The 23,925-nt window shown below is 33.1% G+C and overlaps 1 protein-coding gene across 24 annotated transcripts in view; it reads left to right on the top strand.

The window, feature by feature from the left end:
- Positions 1–23,925, top strand: part of LOC143254432 (uncharacterized) — a 105,680-nt gene that overhangs the window by 56,788 nt on the left and 24,967 nt on the right. For 15 of the 24 annotated variants that reach the window (XM_076509617.1, XM_076509615.1, XM_076509614.1 and 12 more), the window contains 3 exons: positions 17,745–17,912; positions 22,778–22,875; positions 23,149–23,277. The gene's annotated coding sequence lies outside the window, so the exon portion shown is untranslated. Of the gene's footprint in view, positions 1–17,744; positions 17,913–18,025; positions 18,081–20,460; positions 20,607–22,777; positions 22,876–23,148; positions 23,278–23,925 lie in introns of those variants that run through there. The other 9 variants (XR_013030194.1, XM_076509607.1, XM_076509603.1 and 6 more) reach the window with 8 other exon arrangements.

The raw sequence follows: 23,925 nt of genomic DNA, 5'->3' as shown, positions 1-23,925 counted from the left end.
ATTGAAAATCTCTTTAGATATAACCTAAAATTTATTTGCCCAACCACCAGCAATAGCACAATGCTTGGATAGCTTCTGAGACTGATCAGCTATTACTTCAAGATCCTTATTTTTCATGATACTGTTTTGATTATTCCCATCCAAATTATTATTCAGATTATGATAATCCAGTAGCATTATTTTGCATTTATTATAATTAAATCCCATCTGCCATTTATTTATCCATTTCACTGAATGATATAAATCTTTCTGTAAATCAGCAGCATTCTCTTCACAGGGAGTAACACCCTATGTCGTAATGTAATCTGCACGTTTAAGTAATTTATTGACCATTCTTTCATCTGTGACATGGATGCAAATCAAAAAGAGCAAAGGTTCTAAGACTTGAACCCTGAGGTACCTCATTTGTGACATTAATCTGGTTTGGTTGAACTGCATTTGTGACAATCCTTTCTTCCAGATCTACTCTTGCTCTCATTAACATAAATAGTAACCTTTTGAAAGAATGTCAAAAGATTTCGTAAGGCAAGGTTTTCCATCAGTGAAACCATGACAGTTATCTAATAAAATTCTAAACTTGGTTTAATAACTTTTCAAAGTTTTTTTGTTATCAGACTCTTCAAAATATGTTCCACAACTGATGTAAGACTAATGGGTCTATAAGTATTGGGACAATTTTCATCAGCCCTGTTGAAAAGAGGAGTTACATTAGCTAATTTTCAATTTATTATGTTTCTCATTAATTTTATTTCCAATACTGTTTGTGAGCCAACATTGTTTTTATTTGCTGTTACCCTATTCTTTGTGTAAGAAAATTGTTTCCCTTGAATATTGAAAAATTTTTCTTTAAAGATTTTCCACATTTGCTTTGTGTCTCAGCAAAACACAGCTGCCCAATTCACAACAGATAATTCTTGTTGCTTCCCTTCAAAATTTGATTTTTAAAATTTAGAATCAAAATATTGTTATTTATGGTTTCAGTATGCAAGAAAAACATCAAACTTAATACAGCAGTGATCACTTGTACCCATGTATTCCCCAATTTCCTACCAAAATTTTTGAAGTTACAACAAATCTCAAATAGCAGTTTGTAGTAAGACTTAGGGAAGTGAAATTTAAAAAAATATATCAATGCATATATATAAATACAGGGAGCAGTGTGTGTATTTACAAATGTATAAATACAGGGAGCAGTGTATGTGTGTTTACAAATGTATAAATACAGGGAGCAGTGTGTGTGTTTACAAATGTATAAATACAGGGAGCAATGTGTGTGTTTACAAATGTATAAATATAGGGAGCAGTGTGTGTGTTTACATATATATAAATACAGGAATTGGTGTGTGTGTTTACATATAAATACAGGGAGCAGTGTGTGTGTGTTTACAAATATATAAATACAGGGAGCAATGTGTGTGTGTGTGTTTACAAATATATAAATACAGGGAGCAGTGTGTGTGTGTGTGTTTACAAATATATAAATACAGGGAGTAGTGTGTGTGTTTACAAATGTATAAATACAGGGAGCAGTGTGTGTGTTTACAAATGTATAAATACAGAGGAGCAGTGTGTGTGTGTTTACAAATGTATAAATACAGGGAGCAGTGTGTGTGTTTACAAACGTATAAATACAGGGAGCAGTGTGTGTGTTTACAAATATATAAATACAGGAAGTAGTGTGTGGGTTTACATATATATTAATACAGGAAGCAGTGTGTGTGTTTACATGTATATAAATACAGGAATTGGTGTGTGTGTTTACGTATGTATAAATACAGGTAGCAGTGTGCATGTTTACAAATATATAAATACAGGAAGCAGTGTGTTTGTTTACATATACATGAATGCAGAGAGTGGTGTGTGTGTTTACATGCGTATATATTAATACAGGGAGCGGTGTGTGTGTGTGTGTGTTTACATATATGCATACACAACTTCCTTTTGTTACAGATGTTAGTAAGCTTTGTTATACACATTTATTTGTTATATTGTCAAATAGCATTTGATTTTGTGTTATTGTGTACTGATTTACTATTTAGGAAGCGATAAATGAAAAAGTTCATTGCCTGAAATACTGTAGCAACAAAAGTACATATATTAAAGTATATACATGTCTGAAGTTAACTTTTTGGTAGTTCTATCTTCAACATTTCCTTTTATCTCCTTTAACAACCACCACACACAATTTTCTACAGTTTTAAACCAGCTATAATATTAGTACAATAAGGAAACATAAATAATAAGTTATACATTGTGAGACACATTAAGACAGATTGGATAAATGGATAATAATTTTATAATTTAATAAATATTCTAATGTCAAAATAATTGTATATATTAACTCTGGTGAATCCATGAAAGTGAAATGTTGATTAAAATAAAAATATATTCCTTGTTATTTATCTGAAGTGTAAAGGTCAATTTTTATGAAATTCTATCAAAACAATTGTCTTCCTCACCACAGCAATTAACTACCTCATATTGTCAAAATGTCATGTAGTTTTTGCCAAGTGTAAAGCTTTAGAAACTAGAACAGTTAACTCTAGTCATCATTAAATGATACAACAAATTAAATGTAGTGCAAAGTGATATTTGATGAAAATGTTTTAATTTTTCAAAAGGGTTCCTCTTCAATTCCCCACCCTGTCTTTGTCACTCAACACACCATTGGAGGCCATAGCCATCTGTGTTTCCTTGTGTCATACCATCACTGTTTGTTCTCTCTACTTGTCCCCTGAAGAGACATATGATCAGTCAGACCTTGATGCTCTCCTTGAACAGTTGCTGTTTCCCTTTCTAATCCTGGAGGACTTTAATGGACACCATCCACTCTGGGGAAGTGCTGTTACTGATAGGAGGGGTTGCTCTGTAGAGTATATGCTCTCTGATCACAATCTTTCTCTTTTCAATACAAGTTCTTCCACTTATTTTCACGCACCTAGTCAGTCCTTTACCGCTATTGATCTCTTGGTTTGCATCTCTTCATTATTCTCCCATTTTTCATGGATGGTTGATAATAATCCACTTGGCAGTGTCATTTTCCTATACTTTTTACAGAGACTGGTAATGGTCGATGCAACCCTACCCGTGTGCCCCGGTGGAAGCTGGATCAGGCAGACTGATCCACTTTCACTGCTCTCGCAGAACTTGATCCTGCCATTGTCAGTCAGCCATCAATAGACGACTGTGTGGCAGCAGTAACTGACTGTATTATACAAGTAGCTGCTCAGTGTATTCCTAAAACCTTGACATGTTTTCCTCAATATTCTCATCCGTGGTGGAATCATGCCAACCACATGGCATGGAAGGCTCAAAAATGGGCCTGGGATACTTTTTGTAGATATCCCACACTTTCCAACTGCATCGCTTTCCAACGGTCCTGTGCACATGCTAGGTGGGTGAGACGTCAAAGCCAGAAGGAATCTTGGATTAAGTTCACAACTAGCATATCTTCTACAACCAGTTCCAAGGTCATATGGGACAGGGTTCGAAAGGTCAGTGGGCACTACAATTCTGTCCCCCTCTTGATCTTACTTTCTGATGGCCAAGAGGTAGTTGATGTCTGGAGCATTGCTGATACTCTAGGTGAAAGCTTTTGCCAGGTATCTAGCACTTCTGCTTGTTCCTCCACCTTCTTGGCCATCAAGACTCGGGCAGAGCATTCACCTCTTTCCTTTCGAACTGACTGTCTCTTTGACTATAATCGTCCCTTTACACTGGTAGAACTGAAAATGGCCCTTCATCAGTCTGGCAGTACATCTGTTGGACCTGATGATGTACACTATAACATGCTGCGCTATCTCTCTTCTGCTTCTCTTGATATTCTTCTAATTGTTTTCAACCAGATCTGGCAGGAGAATGTTTTTTCTAATGCCTGGTGCCAGGCTACTACCTTACCTTTCTCTAAGCCTGGGAAAAAATCACAAGATTCCTTCAAACTACCGTCTAATTGCTTTGACGAGCTGTCTTTGTAAGACCTTAGAGAGGATGGTTAATGCTCATCTTGTATGGTTCCTCGAATAAAAAAACCTCCTCTCGCCAACCCCATGTGGTTTCGACAACAGCACTCCACCATGGACCACCTAATTCAACTTGAAACATCGATCAGAGAAGCCTTTCTCAAATGACAACATCTTGTATCAATATTCTTTAACATTGAGAAGGCTTATGATACAACATGGAGGTATGGCATTTTGTGAGACCTCCATATATATGGGTTATGTAGCCATTTGCCCATTTTTTAGTGGAAGGAGATTCCAAGTTCGTGTGGGTTCAACACTTTCCCCGTTCTTTTGTACAGAAACTTGGGGTTCCTCAGAGCTGTGTTTTGAGTGTCACACTTTTCAGTTTAAAGATTAATGCCATCACTGAACAACTCCCTCTCACTGTTGCAAACGGGCTCTATGTCGACGACTTTCACATCTCATGTCAGTCGTTGAGCATGAGATATATTCAGTGGCAACTACAAATTGCCCTCAATCATGTACTGAAGTGTACGACTACAAACAGCTTTAATTTCACTCTCTCTAAAACCGTTTGCATGCACTTTTGCCACCAATGGGATATTCACCCTGATTCTGAACTCCGTGTTGGTGAAGTTTTGCTGCCAGTGGTACCTGAGACCAAGTTTTTGGGGCTTATCTATTACTGTGAGCTGACCTTTATACCACACTTAAATCAAATACTGGTTACTTGCACAAGAGCACTGAATATCCTCTGTGTCCTCTCTACCACCAGTTGGGGAGCGGATCGATGTTTTATGTTAAAGAATATCGTGCTCTTATTCATTCGAAACTCGACTATGGATCAATGGTCTATGGATCTGTCAGACCCTTGGCCTTAAAAATGCTGGACTCCATTCATCATCAAGGACTTTGACTATGCATTGGGGCTTTCCGCACCTCCCCAGATTAAAGCTTATACTTAGAATGTCATGAACCTTCTCTGCATCTTTGCCATTTGCAACAGTTTTTACTATATTCTTCAAAACTTTGTTCCTTACCAAAGCATCCCACCTGGGGATGTGTTTTCCTTCCTCAGTGGGCCATACTTTTCCGAACGGACAATCTGCCATTGCTCCTTTTGGCATCCAGGCACAATTGGATGAATTGGGTCTGTCCTTGGATAACATTGCAGAATCCACTGGTCAGCCCATCCCACCTTGGCTTATTACATACCTCAAATTTGATCTTTATTTAAGTTATCTGAGAAAGGCAGATACTCTCGATTGGAAGTACCGTCTTTTATTTACTGAACATCTTTCGAACAATCTTTCCATTCCAATTTATACAGATGGTTCCAAATCAGGTAACTGTGGGCTCTGCCATGGTTTGTATGCGGTTCGGTGGATGCATGCAGAATCCCCTCTACAGCTTCTGTGTTCACTGCTGAACTGTACGCCATATCTCTTGCCCTGGATCATATTGAAGCTAAGCAGTACTCCAATCGCTTCACGTTGGCTCACACCCTGTTTTTGCTGATATTCAAAACTGACTGGCCCATTTCTCATCGACTTCTATCCAGTTTTTCTGGATACCAGGCCATGTTGGTATTCGCAGGAATTAGCTTGCAGACACGGCAACTAACTCTATCTGCTCTGGCACTATCACCACTGTGCCTATTCCGTACATGAACTATGGCCCTGTATTCAAGCCTTGGCTCCGTGCCAGCTGGTAGTCAACTTGGAGTGAGCAACATGACAACAAGCTTTTCTAAATAAAACCCGATATTGGACTTTGGCTGTCTAGCTTCTGTAAGGTTCAGAAGGAAGAAGTTGTTCTAACTTGACTATGCATTGGTCACAGTTTATTAACTCATTGTTTTCTTTTATCTAAAACTGTTTCACTAGTGTGTAGTTTGTGTAACACTCAAAACACTATAATACACCACATTTTACTTTCTTGCCATCTTTACGACTCTCAACGACGGCACTATTTTCAACATGTTCTGTCCCAAGGTTTGTCTGTAACATTAGACAGTGTTATTGGCGACGGTGACTCTGTCCACCTTGATAAAGTTTTTAGTTTTTTAATGGCCATTAATCTTTATTATGTCATTTAAGTGTTTGATATTTATTTTTAATTGTGGCTCCCTTTTAAGAGTCGCAATCTCTCTAGTTCAATTTGAAATTGGAAAATGGCCATAACATTAAATAACTCCACACCAGGACTGGAAAGGCCAACTTCAGGTGACTAACGCTGCTGTTTGAACTACCCGTTGTCCTGGCGAGTTGTTATTACAATTTTGCTGCTTGTGTTTTAACACTTTTATTACTTTACTTTTTGATACTGGCCATAATGACATATAACTCGGGACCAGGACTGGAAAGGCCAACTTCAGGTGACTGATGGTGGCTCTTGTTAGTCTTCCTGGCTGGTTATGATCATTACCAGTATGCTAAAGAAAGCCCTTTACAACTTTGTAGACTGGATGTCAATGCTGGTTTTATGCCATTTATGTTTTTAATTGCTGTTTTGTTTTTACCTTCATTTCCTTTTATGAATTTTACTACATTTACTTTACTTTTACCTTTTTACCAGACATTTGGCTAACTATTATTACGATTTTGCTACATGTCTTTTAAAACTTTTATTACTTTACCTTTTGATAACGGCTGTTGTGACACATAACCTGGAACCAGGACTGGAAAGGCCAACTTCGGGTGAAGGATAGTGGTTCTTGTACTTACCTGTTAGTCTTCCTGGCGGGTTATGATCATTACTATTATGCTAGAGAAAGTCCTTAACAACTTCTCTTACTCTGCTTTCTCTCTTAACATTGTAGACTTGGTGTCAACATTGGTTTTATGCTTTTTCTGTTTTTCAATGCTGTTTTGTTTTACCTTCATTTGCTTTTTTGTATTTTACTACAATTAATTTATTTTTACCTTTTTACCAGATGTTTGGCACAAATAGCCCAGCTGCTTTATGCCATAAAACACTAAATCAACCAACCAACCTCTTCAATTTTTTTTTGTTAAGAACAGTATGTACTTGTTAGTAGTCATTTAGGTTGTTGCTGCACTTTGTTATAACATTTACGATATAAGCCAGATTATTTTTATTCATCCTCAGTGGATGGGACACACATTACCACTCAAGGTTATATCTACTTTTTATATGTGGCATAGCGGTAATGTTAACTGTAATGTATTTCAGACTAACCAAATCATGCTACTCCAAACATCAGCTCCTTATATTTGTGCAGACAGCTATAATATCACTTTAAACATGATGTGGAATTTGTAATTAATGAAGCAGTCTCTTGTGTTGATTTTCACAGTTACTGGATATTTACATTGATTCAATTCAGTTGTTTGTTCTACATATTTTCGCAAAGTGTATTTATATTATTGGTATGTGTATGAAACATGATTTATTCACCATTTTATGAAAATTACAGATCTGATTACTTAATATCTTTCAATCTGCTTTCTGTTGTCAGATATTCTGATTATAAAAGGTGCAACCAAGGTTGCCCTGAAGGAGAGACACATTTACGTAACTTAAGCGACCTTATCTTCTACTATGCAGTATTTATAGTATCGATAGTTCTTGTGTTATGTCAGTTACTCTTTCAGGAATTATTAGCGATATGTAGTATTTGTATTGAGAATACCTTAGTCAATTAAACAATAGAGCATAAAAACCAAAAACACTTTCATTTGAACCCACTTACATTGATTTTCTGTAGAATTATTTGTTGATGATTGGAGCACTAACCAAATGTCAGTTATTTGTGTAGACGTTTTTAATTTTTATAGCTATTAAATGGATTTATGTTGTACCAACAACAAAGAATAATACAGGATATGTTATTTATAATAAAAACATGATAAATTGATCCTTTGTCCAAGTAAGAGATTTAACTTTGTTCATAAATATAATAGTGCAATGTTGAATGTTATATACAGCAATCGTAACAAGTAATCTTTGTTGACAAACACAAGTTTGTGTGGTGTACTAATTGTTGTTTTATAAAACTTCATCATAGAGAAAGAAAATGATGTGAGGAAATTATGAAAAAGTTAAGTATTGTTTCAATGGGGGGATCCCTATGAAAAATATACCATGATAAAACAAATTGGTAAAGGGTAAGTTTAAAAGTAACATGTACCTCAAGAGCTTTTTTCAAAAGAATGATAACATCATTTAAAGGTAAATTTGTACTCAGTAGTAACATAGTAGAGATAAAAAGTTCATTTTTGGAACATAGCACTAATTACTTAACAGGTATTATTTTACTTTATCTGTATCACTTCATTCATTAGTTACTTGATGTTTGTATGTTGGTATTTTGTTTAATTGTTTTTAACTTTCATTAGTTGTTTTTTGTTTAATTTCAGTTGAGTGAGTATGTGATATTGAGCAAATTATTTTGTAAATTTTGCATCACAATTTCTTTCTTTTTCAAATACCTTTATATAAAGGGAAACTAAGTTATGGGTCATTGTTCTGCTGAATTTCCAAACAAGTGTTAAATAAATTTCATATACTAGCTACTGAAATAAAAAACAAAATGGTTTGACAATTTCCGCATATTACTTCCAGCTTTGTCAATATTGTGCTTCTTCCTTGTGAAAAAGAGAGAAAAAAAAAGTTATAAATTGCAAATGTGTACATATTTTATTCATTGCAATGACTAACTTCCATACGTTACATTATATCCTTTCGCAAGATTAACTATTCTCATTTAATGCTGCTCCCTATATGCAAAACATGTTTTATGCATATCACAAGCTTCACACCACCAATCCATGGGAAATACTTGATTTTAATGAGTTTCTCATACAAATTTCCACATGAAAACCTTCCACCAATGAAAATGACACACATTTTGTTACATTACACATATGATTAATATTCAGTTCTACTGAACTATCATTTCTTTTTCAGCAGGGTTTTATTAAGTTTGAAATTTTTCTTTAGCATGATTCCTAATTATAATTTAAATAGTTATACTTCTAAAGTGGTCTTTTGTATTAATCATTTTGGATTAAGCAGCTTATGACTTTAAATTCTCTATCCAATCTTTATTGTTTTAACACATTTTATTTTCTCACATGTTTGTATTCATCTATCAAACAATGTGTTCTATATATTATTTCCTACAAATTTCAAGGTTAATTTTACAACTTTGAATATCATACCTCCAACAAAACACTTTTTTGTTGGTGACACGTTGGATCAACTGTGGTTGGGTTTATCTGTGATAATTTGCTAAGATATTGGTTACAATATAGGTCAGGCACGTACTCCTGAACTTTCCTTAATTCCCCGAGAACATGTTAACTCTGTTTAGTTTAACTAAGATTTTGATAGCTTTTCACTTAATTCAGATTGTGCTGTGTTTCATGTGTTCCATCTGTAGAATTAGCTCGGCCTTAAAAACTTGCTTATACATAATTTTTCAGGTTTGTGATGTGTCATCCATTTACTTGATTTCATAGAACCTTGTCTTTCTTTGTTGCATGATAGTTTTTATTTAGTCTTCCCATCTTTTCTGGATATTAGATATCTTATGAGCATCTTACTTCCCAACTGGTTGAGAGTCCCAGTATCTCTTTTTCTCTCACGGGCTGCCAATCAGTTTGCTTTGAAAAATCATCAAAACTTGTTCTTAGCAGCTGTAGTCAATTTAGGGGCACACTATGACTTCCTGCAATGTTTTACCCATACCCAGTTTCCACACATTTGTCTAAACCTCATTTCATTCTGTAGTGTTTATCTACCATACATCATCTATCCCAGGCTATGCACCAAAATCTTGAAGGTTTATCATCATCTCTTGACTTACTTACACACATGATTTTTTTGTTGTCAGAATCTTGTGGATCTGAGTATCGCCTTCTCCTAGGTTATTTTGCCACCCACTTATCTCAGAAAATTACGTTGCCCCCTCTCTTTAGTGGTAGGTATCAACCATGTTCCTGATGCACTCAAATCACGTGAGGAATCCTCTACCATTTCTTCCTTGGTAAATTGTTTGTAACAGATAAAACCTCAAAGTACCTACTTCCTTTTTAGTATTCCTCAGTGCTTACCTGTTCTTTCATCCAGGAGCTCTGTATTTCATTTTCTTTCATGTAAATTGGCACAATGCCAACAGTGTTGGTGACTACCTAGTGAATTCTGGTTTTGTGGGATCTTGATTGTGAGAATTTGTTCCTCTTTAGTGTTTTTTTGCTACAGATGAGTGGGTTTTTTGAATTCTATCAGAATAACTTTTAATACAATCTCTTTCTCCACTTCCTTTGTCACAGAACCCATTTTCTTCTTTTGGCCACAGGATCGTATCATTGACAGGCCAGGCCATTAAACCTCTTCTCAGTTTTTATTCTAGGCTGTTTGTTGTCCCTAAGAAAACTGAAGACTGGCAACCTGTTATGTATTTATTTCACCTCACTCAATTTCTTATTCTCCCTTGTCTCATCATGGAACTGTTTCTCACCCTCAAGTGGATTTTTATTCAAGGTATGTGGATGATCAAGATGGATGTCATGAATGCTTTCTTACATATTCCAATAGCTCTGAAGATATCACCATATCTTTGGTTTTGTCCAACAATGGATAAGTTATCAGTTTTAAAAACTCCCGTTGAAGCTTAGTTTGAGCCCTATGTTTATTATTTTATTGGAATATTTTGAGATTCTTCTCATTATTGCCAAACTCATTGGATGTGTTTTCATTATGGTATGGATGACTTGTTACTGTTATCTCATTGTGAACAGGAGTCTACCCATCATACATTTCAGCTGCTCCACGAAATAACTCAAGTGGGCTGGTTAATCATATTGGAACTCCTGACATGCTATCGGTTTGGGGCTGTGTTTTTTTGTGGTTGCCACAATCCCCTTTATTCAGGATCATATGTGAGCTCATCAATGGGCTTTTTACAATTAGTGGGTTCTTGCATAGAATCTTTTTCAGGGTCTTCAGTGATTGGTCAGGATCCACACCTCAACAGGTGTTCCACTGAAAATAACTCATTGATCTATTTTCTTTCCATTAGTCATCTTTATTATATGTCTGATCCATAAAGACTGTGTCCTGTATGTCGTCTTCAATGTTTCATTGCTCTTACAACTGCCATCTGTAGTGCTTGTTCCTCTCTCGTTTTCCATTGGCAACTATTCTGTTTGTGATATTTCTCTTTTCAGCCTTCACCAGTTGGGACAGGGCTTTTGATTCAGTTGGTTTATTCATCTCTTTTTGTTGTCAACGTGTACTTTCTGTTTCATATTTATTCTCATCATATTTGATATTTCACCTTTTCTTTTGTATTTCATCTTTGTCATTCTATGGAAGAACTTTTCAACTGCATATATTGATTTCTTCTAACACATTTGTCTCTTGCTGTTTGCATAGTATCACCATTTCATCCTCTTTGAGCTATTTTCTTTGACGTGTAGCCACTTCAAATTACCATGTGACTTTGGTTCAGTAAGTTATTTTTTATTATTATTTAATTTTTTAGAGCCTTATTTACCTTTTGATGGTAATTACTCATTGTTATAAATGTTATTGCATCTTCTGAACTTGAAGTGTAGACAGTATGCTCCTCACCCTATCCCTGCATGAATGTCAGTTCCCAGTAACATGAATTTTGGATATAGTTTGCTTACTGAGTGTGATCTTGTGCCTTAGTCACTATACTAGAAGCAGTTCCATTGTTTTTTCACACACCACTTGGACACTGTTTTCCATCCACATGTACCACAGTTTTCTTCAATGGACAAAATTTACTTGTGATACAGTCTCTGATATCAGTTCTTTGTATCCTATTCTCTTGTTTCCAAATGTTTTCTTTCTGTGCTTTCAAAGGATGCTTCTCTTATTCCATTGCTTTAGTCCTTTTGATTATGGAATGGGGATTTTAGGTATTTATATGAGCACAGGTATAATATAATTTTCCAATACTAAAATTGGATTTTCAATAGGTACTTACATCCTTTCACACATCCCTCTTTTTTTTCTTGTTTAAAGTAGAATCTTCTAATTTCTGGCAAAACTAGTAGTGTTAGTCTGGTACAATTAAATAGAGGAAATAACATGGGTAACCCTGAATATGTGGCAGTCTCACTGGTTGTGGGTTGTCCTGATAAATTGCATGAGACACACATTAGAATAAGTCATTTCTAGTGGAGGGGGAGGCAGAAGGCTTGTGGCATGCATGTAAAAATGTTTTGCATATAGAGGGCAGTAATGCATGTGAATAGCTATTTATATAAGAGAAGGTAAGTAGTGCATGGAAATGCATTTTCAGTAGAGAAAGAAATGACATTCATAACATTATTACACAATATGTGATGAAGAGGGGATATGCATGTGCTGCTTAATCAGTTTATAGAATGATATTTCTGATGTATTGAAAATGTGATTTAAATCATAAAATATAAAAATATTCAACAAAAGGAACTCCTTGCCATTTTTTGATCTACCAAGGAATTTAAAAAATGCAGAATAACAAGTGGACAGTTTGATTCATCTCACACAAATACAGTTCTTTCACTTTTACATCAACAAAAATTTGTGTTAAAAAATAACTATTTAAGTCTCAGCAGAAATAGTTACATAGTTCATAAAGTTAAAATTTGAAACTGAATAACTGCACATTTTGATTAAAAGAGAGCATTTAGTAACTTCTGTTGAGTAGAATAACAGTGTATAAAGACATTATTACTTTGTGAAATTGTAAAGCATATTTGGTCATACAGAAATTTACAAGATTTATAGAGCAGAATAATCAATAGTGTCATTGATATTCTCATACTTAAAAGCATACATTTACTTCAGTGGATTAATTCACTCATGAATGATTAGCTGAAAAGGTTCTAAAATCATCACGTTACTAGTACATCTCGATTTTAACACCAGAATCACTTCCAAAAAGTTATTAATGTTATTTTAAAAAAGTGGTGCTTACATGTGTCAATTTCACTTACTGTTTATTTTATATTGAAACTTTATGCTAGTCTTCATGTATTGAGAGACATTTAGTTATGTATGATATCGTGTTTCCTGTATAATAAGATATGCATACAGTTTTATTATTGTACAAATATTTTAAACATGATTTTCCATTGTTCATTTGTTTTTTAAAGCATAATAATTTTATCACTAGAATGATAAAATTCTAGTCTTTACATTTGAGTACATTACAGATTTTGATGATATTTCTTTAATTGTTTTAGTGGTTCAGCAGGTGTATATAAAGCAATAGATAGAGAAACTGGTTTGGAAGTTGCTGTTACGAAGGTTTATCTAACCTAGCAATCTGATAAAGAAGGTTTAATTACTGAACTATTAATATTGTGTGATGTGAAACATTTGAACCTTGTGAACTGTGTGGATAGTTACCTTGTAAGAAATGAACTCTGGGCAAGTGTTCTTAGTGTTACATATTAGTTAATTCTCCTGTAATTTTAATTTTACATTCTGTACAGTGTACGTTAAGGTAATACCTATTAAACTTAGTAGATCAGTTTTGAGTAACACTATTGGTTTAAGAATAATTTTACATATAACTCTCACAGGTTTGCTTTTATAAAATTTTGGTTATAAATAATACATGATAATTTTTATGTGAGAGACTGTGGGTTACAGCCACAATTGCTTTTGATACACTGATTTTCATTTCATTCTATATATAGTATTACCCTATGTTTTCAAGCCATAAACAAAACACATTCAAATTGAACTAAATATGGTGCATATTTTACAAAAAGGATTCTAGGTTGCAAGCTACAATGTGGGAATAAAAAATGTATCCTTGGTTTTGGAGGTGACTGGTGAAGTAGGAACCACAATGTAGTGGGGATACTGTTTTTTAACCTTAACTTCCAATTTGCTAGTCTTGCATAAGATTAGAAATCAGGAGAGTGAGATGTGGGTGCTCAAGCCCACAAGTCCTACAAGATCTTAAATTTATTTGAAGAAAGTGTCTACTCTCAAATGTTTCATTTTTTTTAATGGGTTTTCTCATGCAGTTCAAAGAGAACACCATTTGCGATTCTATTACAGATTTTAGATCAATTTCATCAGTTTCTGTTAAAACATCCTTGGGAAATTTCATAAAACTTTTCAGGTTCACAGAATCATCTGCATCAATCTTCTCAATCAAAGTTTGGATTTTACTAGAATCATCATAACAAATAACTTCTTTACAATCTCTGCCATTATCAAGAATAAATCCACAGTTTCGAAAGCACTTTATTACACATTCATCTTTTATGTACTTGATTGAATGACATGAAAATGCAATTGCTTCTAACACGTCAATTTTCATGGTCATTTCAGATGCTCCCTTACAGACATCCATCTTTGCAATAATATGCTGAAGGATCAATATTCTGTATTTCAATTTTATAATCTGTATAATTCCATAATCTAGTGGCTGTAGAACTGATGTTGTACATGGAGATAGAAAGATTAAGCAAACATTTAAAAGTTAACCTTTTGGGTGACAAATTGCATTATCTTGGAAATGTAGAATATTCCTATTTTCTTGTTCCATTCTCTTGTTTAATTTGTTCAAAAATTTCTGAAATATAGCACTTGTCATCCACACTTTATTATTTGCTTCCCATTTCACAGGAAGTTGATTCTTCCTTAAATTTTTGAAACAGTGCAGTTTTTCACTTTTACCTGTTACCCATGGTTTCTCTAGGTTTTTATCAGCAAATGCAACCAAAAGTGAAGTCAATCATTTATTTAAATAGTGACCTCTGGAATAATGATGGCAGTAAAAATGAACAGAATGTATTTAACCAATATTTACTGTAACAAAATGTCTGAGAATTTATTAATATTTAAACAAATTATTTGTTAAAAAATAATTTATTAATAGTTAAAGAAAATATTAATCAAAAATATTTTTCTGCCTTACTCAGGTTCTAATCCTACTTGTCGATAGATGAGGCAGGTGAAAGATAGTTTTACATCCATGTTATGCAAATTCCATCATTTAGAGGGCCTATAGTTTTACATCCATGTTATGCAAATTCCATCATTTAGAGGGCCTTTATTACAGAAATCTAAAGATAATGCTGCAAAATTTTGATATTTCCTGCTTGTACAGGTTTCAACCTCTTGCAATTTCTGACTTAAACAGGTTTTACTGTATTAATTTCAAAACATTATTTTTCTCATGTCAAAATGACATTGTAATAACAAAGTTAAAATAACTTCAGAATTCATGCTATAATGAATAATAATAATTCAGAAATATAGTGAACATTCCATCTGTAATATGGCATTTGTCCAATAAACTGACCCCATGCATTTTATGTTGTGTGTTTTAACATAATTTTTTATAACTTCAAGGCTTGTGTATGAAGGCTACTAATAAAATAAATTTTAAAATATGAAATTCCATTTTGAAATAAAAATATGAGATAATATCATGTCAAAATTAATAATAAAACATCTCTTATTAATGCAGCCAGTTTTTGTAGAGAATTACATAAATTGGCTTCACTACTGCATGTTATATATTTTAAAATTGTCAAAGAGTACTAAAAATGTGTATAAAAACTACCATAAAAAGATATTTCCACTGTAAAACTAGAATGTAAAGCTCTTTTTTTCTGTTGCAATATCGAATGAAGTTAATCATTTGGATTTAAAGATTAACTTGTGTTTCCTAATTTCATGGAACTAGTGTATCTAGACCATAAGTGTTTTGATTAACAGTCATTGGTATCCTTCTTCTGACAACAACAACAACAAAATGGTATAAGCTAAGATAAGGCTTAACATTTATTTAGATCATAGACAAATTAAGAAGAATATGGAAAATTTGTCTTCAATTCCTATGATTTGTATTTTATTATGACTTCCTCTCCTTCAATACAAAAATAATTGGCCATAGTATTTCTAATTGTGCAAAACTATGTTGCAGAAATATCTTTGCTCCGTGTGACAGCAGCAGAGTAACTTAAAAGCTGGACCTGAACCAGACTTAGAAAGTTTGATATTTATCACTATGGAAAGTAATGAATTTTGTAAATAATAAATAATACACTTTCAGACAGCAAGATATTTATACACTAAAGATTTTATTTGAAGAATAGAACTTAATGTTTCACCTAAGAGCTCTAAACATCTCTGATGTTAAATGACAAGTTTAATAGTATTATCAATTGGATATCATTAGTGTTAAGGTACAGTTTATCAAACAAACAGTTTTTATTTAAGTCAACCTTTTTCTGTATGTTAATATTCGTTTTGTAAAATAGTTAATACTGTTGTGAAATATTGTATATAGAAATACATCACACTCAGACTGAATAGTAAAATAGTTTGATTTTGAAGATGTACATGTTGAAATTTGTCATCAGTTTTTTATATTACATTCTTCAAAGGAAGGTGACTAATTTGAGTTAAAATATGAAATGTAGTAGTTTACAAAGTAAAAAAAGATCCACAGTGAACTCAAATTAAATGGTACAGCTGATAATACATAGTCATAAAAACTAATCTTTTAAGTTGTTTTGTAGACCAACTTATCACTGTTGATAGAAGTGCTTAAGAATCATGCGTAACATGATTTTTTGAAACATTTTAATATCTGTATGTGTAGGTTGAAGTAGATGTTTAAATTATTCAAGCAATGTGCTAAACTTGTATTTACCTTCATGTGTTTATTTTTTCTACTTTTGTTGGTTTTTAGTTTTTAATACAAAGATATTATTACAATTCATATGTAAGAAAAATCTGTCTTAAGCAATAAAAAACTTGTAACAACATAAAAATGAATATTCCCTTTCAAATTCAGATTCTAGGTAAGTAATTAAATATTGAAACACATTATTTTTGTTTATTTATAAATAAACTTAGCATTATGAGGGCTCTTTATTTGTAAATATTGCAGATTATATTAATGTCTAAGCTGAATAATATAATTTATTGATGTACCAATCTAAATATAACAAGTTTTCATTTTAAATAAAACAATAAAGTCTGTACAGGTTCTGTATGTGTCACGAAATTTGTGGAAAGTCAAGATAAAATGTTTTATAGAACTTGAAAAATCAGAGAATTTTCATGAATTTCAAATAGAGGACAAGCTTCTTTCAGAAAGTGCATGTTGTATAATTATAGCATACGATCGTGTAACATTTTCTTCCCCCCATTTTCGTGTAGCAGTGGGTAATTCAGACTGTGGTAGTGTGGAAATTAGTTTCTTATAGATATTTTTTTGTTGTTGTTGTTGTTATTCTTTTAATCGTGATTGCACAATAGAATGTGAAATGATTTTGTGTTGTTTTCCAAGTTATTCAATCAGCTGATCAAAACAGGCTACATTTATATAGTTGACATATTGTGTAACAAAGCTTATTTTACAAATTATAATTATCCAGCCACTTTACAGTTTTGGTCGAAGTTAGCCCCAGCCCTTAGATGGTAATCAGTTGTTTTGATAAAACATTTTCCTAAATGGCACATATTTACTTGGTGAATTGTGCTGATTGGCACTTAAGGTCTAGTGCAGCATAACAGAAGATGCTGGAAATGAATTTTCAGATGACCCCTCAACCTCTAAACAAAGTATTGGTTAGCACGTAATACCTAGGTGAGAAAAAAACAAACTTACATGTTATTTTGACAAAGCTAAAATGTTTTTTCCATTGATTATGTTTACAGTGAATTAAATGGTCATGGAAAATTTAATAATAACTTATTGAAATGCCATAGAATTCTTCATTTTTTCAAAGTGTCCTAAACTTTTACTTCTTCCCCCAGTGACACAGCAGTATGTCTGCAAACTTACATCGTTAGAAACTACGTTTTGATACTGGTGGTGGGCAGAGCATAGATAACCCATTGTGTAGCTTTGTGCTTAATTTCCCACAAACTCGTGATTTTACTTTTGAAATTTTGGGAGACTTGAAAATGAAAAAGGACAATCAAGTAAGTGTCAATAATTCATCAATACAGAATTGACTTTTTTAGATTTTATTTTTATCTTTAAGTTACATGTGAAGACAGCTGTTTATGTTAAAATTTATCTTTTGATGCAACAGGTTTGTTGGGTATCCAGGACATTACAATTCATTGTTTGGATATCAACAAGAGGAAGTATGTATAACATTGTCAGTTTTTTGTTATATAAAAGTTCAGCTGTTAAACTGTTCTTTAAAAAACATTTTTTTTGTACACAGTTTATTCATAGTACTGTATAATAATTCCAAAACATACTAACATCTGTTGACACAGTAGCTATTTCTCAATCTCCAGTGTCATTAGCTGCCCGGTTCAGTGGTTCTTTGAAGACATATTATCAGCTGGTATGTGGAATACTTCTGTTACTCTCCTATCTTGTTGCTTACATGATATGGCCGATTCCTCTTCTGATGGTTTTCCACTACTTCCTGTAGATTTTTTTACCACATCTGCTAAGTTTTTACTAGAAATGAGTATTTTCCTCAGTCATATACTCTTTTATTTCCAGGGTCCCTTTATTTTTCATGGTATGCCATTCTGGGGTGAGTGCTTCTGAGGCAGGTATGCTTTTTCTTTTCAACTTCATACTCACAACTACTTTTACTATAATTACTACCACCAGTATGCAACAGGTTCTGTCAAAATGAGGTGCCCTGTAAGATCATTTAGGTACCTGCCAGATGATATCTTATTATGGATTGCCACTCATGGACATTCATGAAAACAGCTGAAGAGAATCTTACTATTCTTCATGTGGAATAAATTGTGATCGGTTTGCTTTGAAAAAAATGTGGGGAATTTGATTCACCTATTGCAAAGTTTCCAAAGCTCCAATTTTCAGGACTCCCCAGTGCATTTTAGCACCCCAGGCTGTATTAGTGGAGCTTGAGAATCTGTGGTAGACAAGAGGCTTTTCCACCAAAGTTTTTGAGTGTGTTCAACCACTCTTGGAGAAGAGGGCAAAGTCAGGGGTCCTCCTTCTAGGGTTCCTGGATGTTTTTTTCATATTTCAGTAAGAGTGGCTCTAGCCTTCCTGGGAACCAACTCATAATTTTGGTTCATATTTTGCATACAGTTATCTAGTTGGGGAGTGCAAAACCCTTCTCTTCGATCAGTGCCAGTTTCAGTTATCATTCATGGAAGTTGGTTCACTATATTGTAATTCTGAAACCAAAGCAGTTCCATCCTAAGTCCTTGGTTGAGTGCAGGTTCCACATAATTCGAGGGTTAAGTAGAATACACCTACCACACTTGGTTAAGGACTGAGAATGAATGTTCATAATCCAAACCAGATGAGTTCTGTTCCTTTGTTGAGTATGGCATACAGGATCCCATCATTCCGAACCTCAGGTGTTACCTTTTGGACTCGTTCAGGTGGAGAAGAGAATCTGTCCACTTAAGTGTTGCTTACTTTCTTGTCATTATTCTGATGGTGCCAAATGCAACATTCTGTGGTTACAGTATATATACATATAATATTGTGGTCTAATAGCCATTGCCAGCAACATGGGATATAGGTACTACAACCCCATAATTCCAACCCTGAGTCATAGAATCTTGGCTGTCTGGTCAGGGGTGGCCTACCTGATGATTACTCATATTCTGTTCTGCCTTTGATATAGGAACTAAGCTCCAAGTGAAGAGCATATCTGTTCTGGAGGTAGGGTGTAATTTCCACTCTCTTGTACCAATTTTTTCTCTTGGTACATTCCTGTTCTGTACAAATGCTTTGTTTGTGGATCAAGCCTGCATTGCCAACTACACTTTTATCAATGTGAGATTCTAGCTATAGTGTTGGTGGATGGTACGTATTATTGGAAACCATTTTCAGTTTAAGAAAAATGTTAACTTTTATTTTTAGATAACTTCAGAAAATAAGCCTCCTTGTGGCTTCTAATTTCCCAGTAATCTTGTAATTTTTAAGAAGCTAAATCTGGAATGTAATTGCCACTTTTCTGTTTTTTAAGTCATAATAAATAACATGTTGCTGTTTTCTTTGTTTGCAGTTATTATTTATAAAATCCTACTTTTTTATATACTTTTGCACTACTAAAATAATTAAGACAACTTGTCATTTTCAGACTTTCATTTATATCTCCTGGTAATATTGAAACATGAATGTTTTAAAGTGTCTTTAAAGTTGATATAGTCATGTGAAGATTGTATGCAAAAATGGCCATTAACTTAATTATTTTCTAAATATGTAAGAATATTATGATTTAAGAATTCAAATAATAAGTTAAAAAGTAACTGAAACATTGAAGGAAATATTTTACTAATAATTGTGTTGTTTTTCATAGTTTAAGTTGAAATTTGCAAATAGGATTTGATTTTATACTGAATCTATAAAACTAAATATGTTCTATAATTAAGGACTTTAGTGATTTTCTTTTCCAATGTTCTTTTTTTATGTTCTCTCTTAGACATATTCATAAGAATTTTTGGTTTTTGAAATTTTCTCCCAGGAAATTATAAGTATCCAACATTGTCACTATGTTGTAGAAATGACACTAAACATAAAGCATTGGAAAACTATCTCCAATTTGCACATCTCATTCAGTGTTGCTACGACCTGTGTTTAGGCCTGAGTATCATTAGGACACCTGCATTGTTTTATTGCTACTAACAGTAGTAGAGATCTAGGCTTAGATAAGATCCAAGGTCAGTAATAATTATTTATTTATACACACACAAATGTAGCTTAGATTAGAAAGTAACATACTTAAATTACTTCTTACGTGTTCTAATAAGCTACATTTGAATGGCATTTTAATATATGTATATAAGCTCCCACATGACCTTACTAACCAGCACTGTTTAAGGTAATCTACTTTACACAGACAACGTTGATCAATAACCTACTTTATCAATATGTATATGCTCAATCTGAAACCAACTATAAGAAGTCCTGCATTTGCACTGATATTTGGGACTTGAAGTCATAAATTCATGGTAAAAAAACATGAAATCTTGATTTTTATTCAAAGTACACTTCCTCTTGGCTGGCAAAAAATAGCATTATTAATCCTTTCTCTGTAGACAACTTTTTCTGTGCATGCCTCAAGGTTTTAACGAGTTACATTCAAAAGTTGATTAAACTATTTTCTTTTTATGATATACTAATAAATAAACCCTGAAAACATAGCTCATAATCCATATTTTAATAGTATACAAGTTTAAAGATTTTACTTTCAGAAGGCAATATTTAAAATAGAAAAACTAGAATTTTCTAGTCTAAGAATTGTAACATTTTTTCTCTAGGTTTTTTCGTCTTTAATTTATTTACCACCCCTACAAGAAGTAAAAAATGAAATTTAATGTAAATCACTTATTATAATATAATTTCGCTTAGGCATACTATAATTTTCATAACCTTTGATATTACTTGGTCTCAGAGACATGAAATCAAATCCATTTTGCCACACCCACCTGTGATGTCCTCTTTATTAGAAATTACCAAGAAGTGTTTAAGGCACTCAATAAGGTGTTACTTAAAAACCAATAGAAAGCCATGGTTTTCATCTGTCAAGTGATTTATCATATTGCAATGTTTTCTGTAAATATAATTCCATATTTTGCTTTCAATTCAACCTTGATTGCCATGGGAACTGCAATGTGTTGTAAAAATAGGAATCTCTTTAGATCAGTTAGGTTAGATTAAGTAAAATAAGTACTACTGTTACTACTAATAATAATAGGCCTGGTTTGGCCAGGTGGGTTAAGGCGTTCGACTCATAATCTGAGGGTTGCAGGTTCAAATCCCTGTCACATCAAACATGCTCGCCCTTTCAGCTGTTGCGACATTATAATGTGACGGTCAATCCCACTATTCGTTGGTAAAAGAGTAGCCCAAGGATTGGTGGTGGGTGGTGATGACTAGCTGTCCTTTCCCTCTAGTTTTGCACTACTAAATTAGGGACAGTTAGTGCAGATAGCCCTTGTGCACAAAATTAAAAAAAAACACCAAAAAACACAAACAAAGAAAAAACTAACAATAACAATATTTTAAAAAATGTTCATGAGTAGCTCGTGCATTATGGAATTCAAAAGCATAACAAGAGCTGCATATTTGTCATATGATTTACAACTTATTAAGGCAAGAATAGTAATTACTCAGGGGTTATAAAGGCAATAAAACAATAAAATTTAACAATGTATATACAAACACACACTATTATGATCATAAAACTATTTAGTATAAACCTAAGTAGTTTAATATCACAATTTAAAGTTCTTCCAGACAGTGTTTCTTTACTGCTTCAGGGGTTACACCAGTGACAAGGCTTTAGGTTTAAATATTACACAAAAAAAGTTAGAAATTTTCGAGTCTAAGAAAAGTATTTTTAATCTAAACATGGAAATCAACACTCAGACTAGTATACAGAAATTCTCTATTTATATATCTATACATATGTAAGTATTCACAGATACATTTTTAGTAAAAATACTCCATTAAAAAATATAATCTTTGGTGTGCAAAAAACTTTTTATGTTTACATAAAGCCTACCAAATGATGTGAATATATCGTAATACTATAACAAGCACAGAATAATTATTAGGTCAGTTCCTGGGATTGAGCCTGTCGTGAGAAAGTTAAACTATGAAGAATCAATCTCTGCACAGTTTTTCATGTTAATCACACATATTCTTTAAATTTTTAGGTTTGAAACTTTATTTTTTTTGGACCATTTGGTCCTGAACAAGTTATGAGTACTCTTGCTCACCAACTTATATCTTATTGTACTTTTCAGTCTTGTGTTCTTTCTTAGATATTTTATAAAGTGGTATTGCCACAATAATTTTGAAACTGTGTTTCTACATTTCCTTCTAGTGTGGAACAGGAGGGTGTTTGTTTGAACTCTCTTTGCAGTTACCTATAATTGTGGTAGGGAAGCAGTTCGTTAACGTCATGGTGGAAATGGGTGTTCTGTAAGTTTTTTAGTTTAAATAGATATTTATTGTAATAATTTCATGTAAGAACATTTTCTATGACAGTTGGCTCATTTTGAGATTTACAAACTGTGTTGTAGTTTTTTTCCAAAAAGTGATTTTGATGTTTTCAAGATTTGTAGTTTATTAATGTTCAGTCAAACATGTAATAAGTCAGATTGTATGTAAAATTACATTATTTATGCATTCATGTCAGCAACAAAACCTGTTTTTATTTTAAAACTAGGTAAAAATATTTTTTTATTTATCTAGATGGCTATTACGGCTTTACAAGAAAGGGTGAGTGTGTTCATGAAAACCATGCACCCACTCAGTGGGAGAATGACTACAACTTAATAAACCAAGAACAAATGGGTCTTTTTGGTGTATATCTGAAAATGAGTAAGGCTTAAGTTGAACTAAAATAATGATATGAAAATAATTACATTAATAGATAAATATGTTGTACATAAAAACTTGAACACGTTAAAATGGTACTTTTTCCATGTCTGTGAAAAATGTTAAATCTTTGACAATGACCTTGTAGTTTGTACATTATTCAACAGCCTTAAAATTAAGTTATTCTAATTCTAGTTAACTGAGTAATTGGCTACTATGGAAATGAATGATATATTATTTTAAGTTCCTCCAACGTAGTTTAAAATATTTTTAAATAGTTAATGTATAATTAACAGTAAATATTAAATGTGTGATATGATGATAATATATGTAAAAACAGTAGTTGGAGCGGCATTTAGAAAGTTTTTGATGATGTAGAAATTGATATGATCTGTGTTCATTGCTAAGCCTGAAGGGTTATAATGCTAAGATTAATCATTTGATTCCTGCTGTGGTTATGGGTCAAATTCCACATTGTACAACTTCACATTTAACAACAAACAAAGAAATTGTTTTTAGTTTTATGGGTTTCACCTTTTTTTCAGAACAGTGTAATGTATAGAGGAAACATTTATTAAATACCTGTAAAACAGTTACACCACCTCAATGATTAGTATTTTCTGGAACAGCAATTTTAAAGGTCCTTGTCTG

The sequence above is a fragment of the Tachypleus tridentatus genome, chromosome 6 (genome assembly GCF_004210375.1).
Source record: "Tachypleus tridentatus isolate NWPU-2018 chromosome 6, ASM421037v1, whole genome shotgun sequence".
NCBI lineage: Eukaryota > Metazoa > Arthropoda > Merostomata > Xiphosura > Limulidae > Tachypleus > Tachypleus tridentatus.
This window is presented reverse-complemented; position numbering and strand designations above follow the sequence as displayed.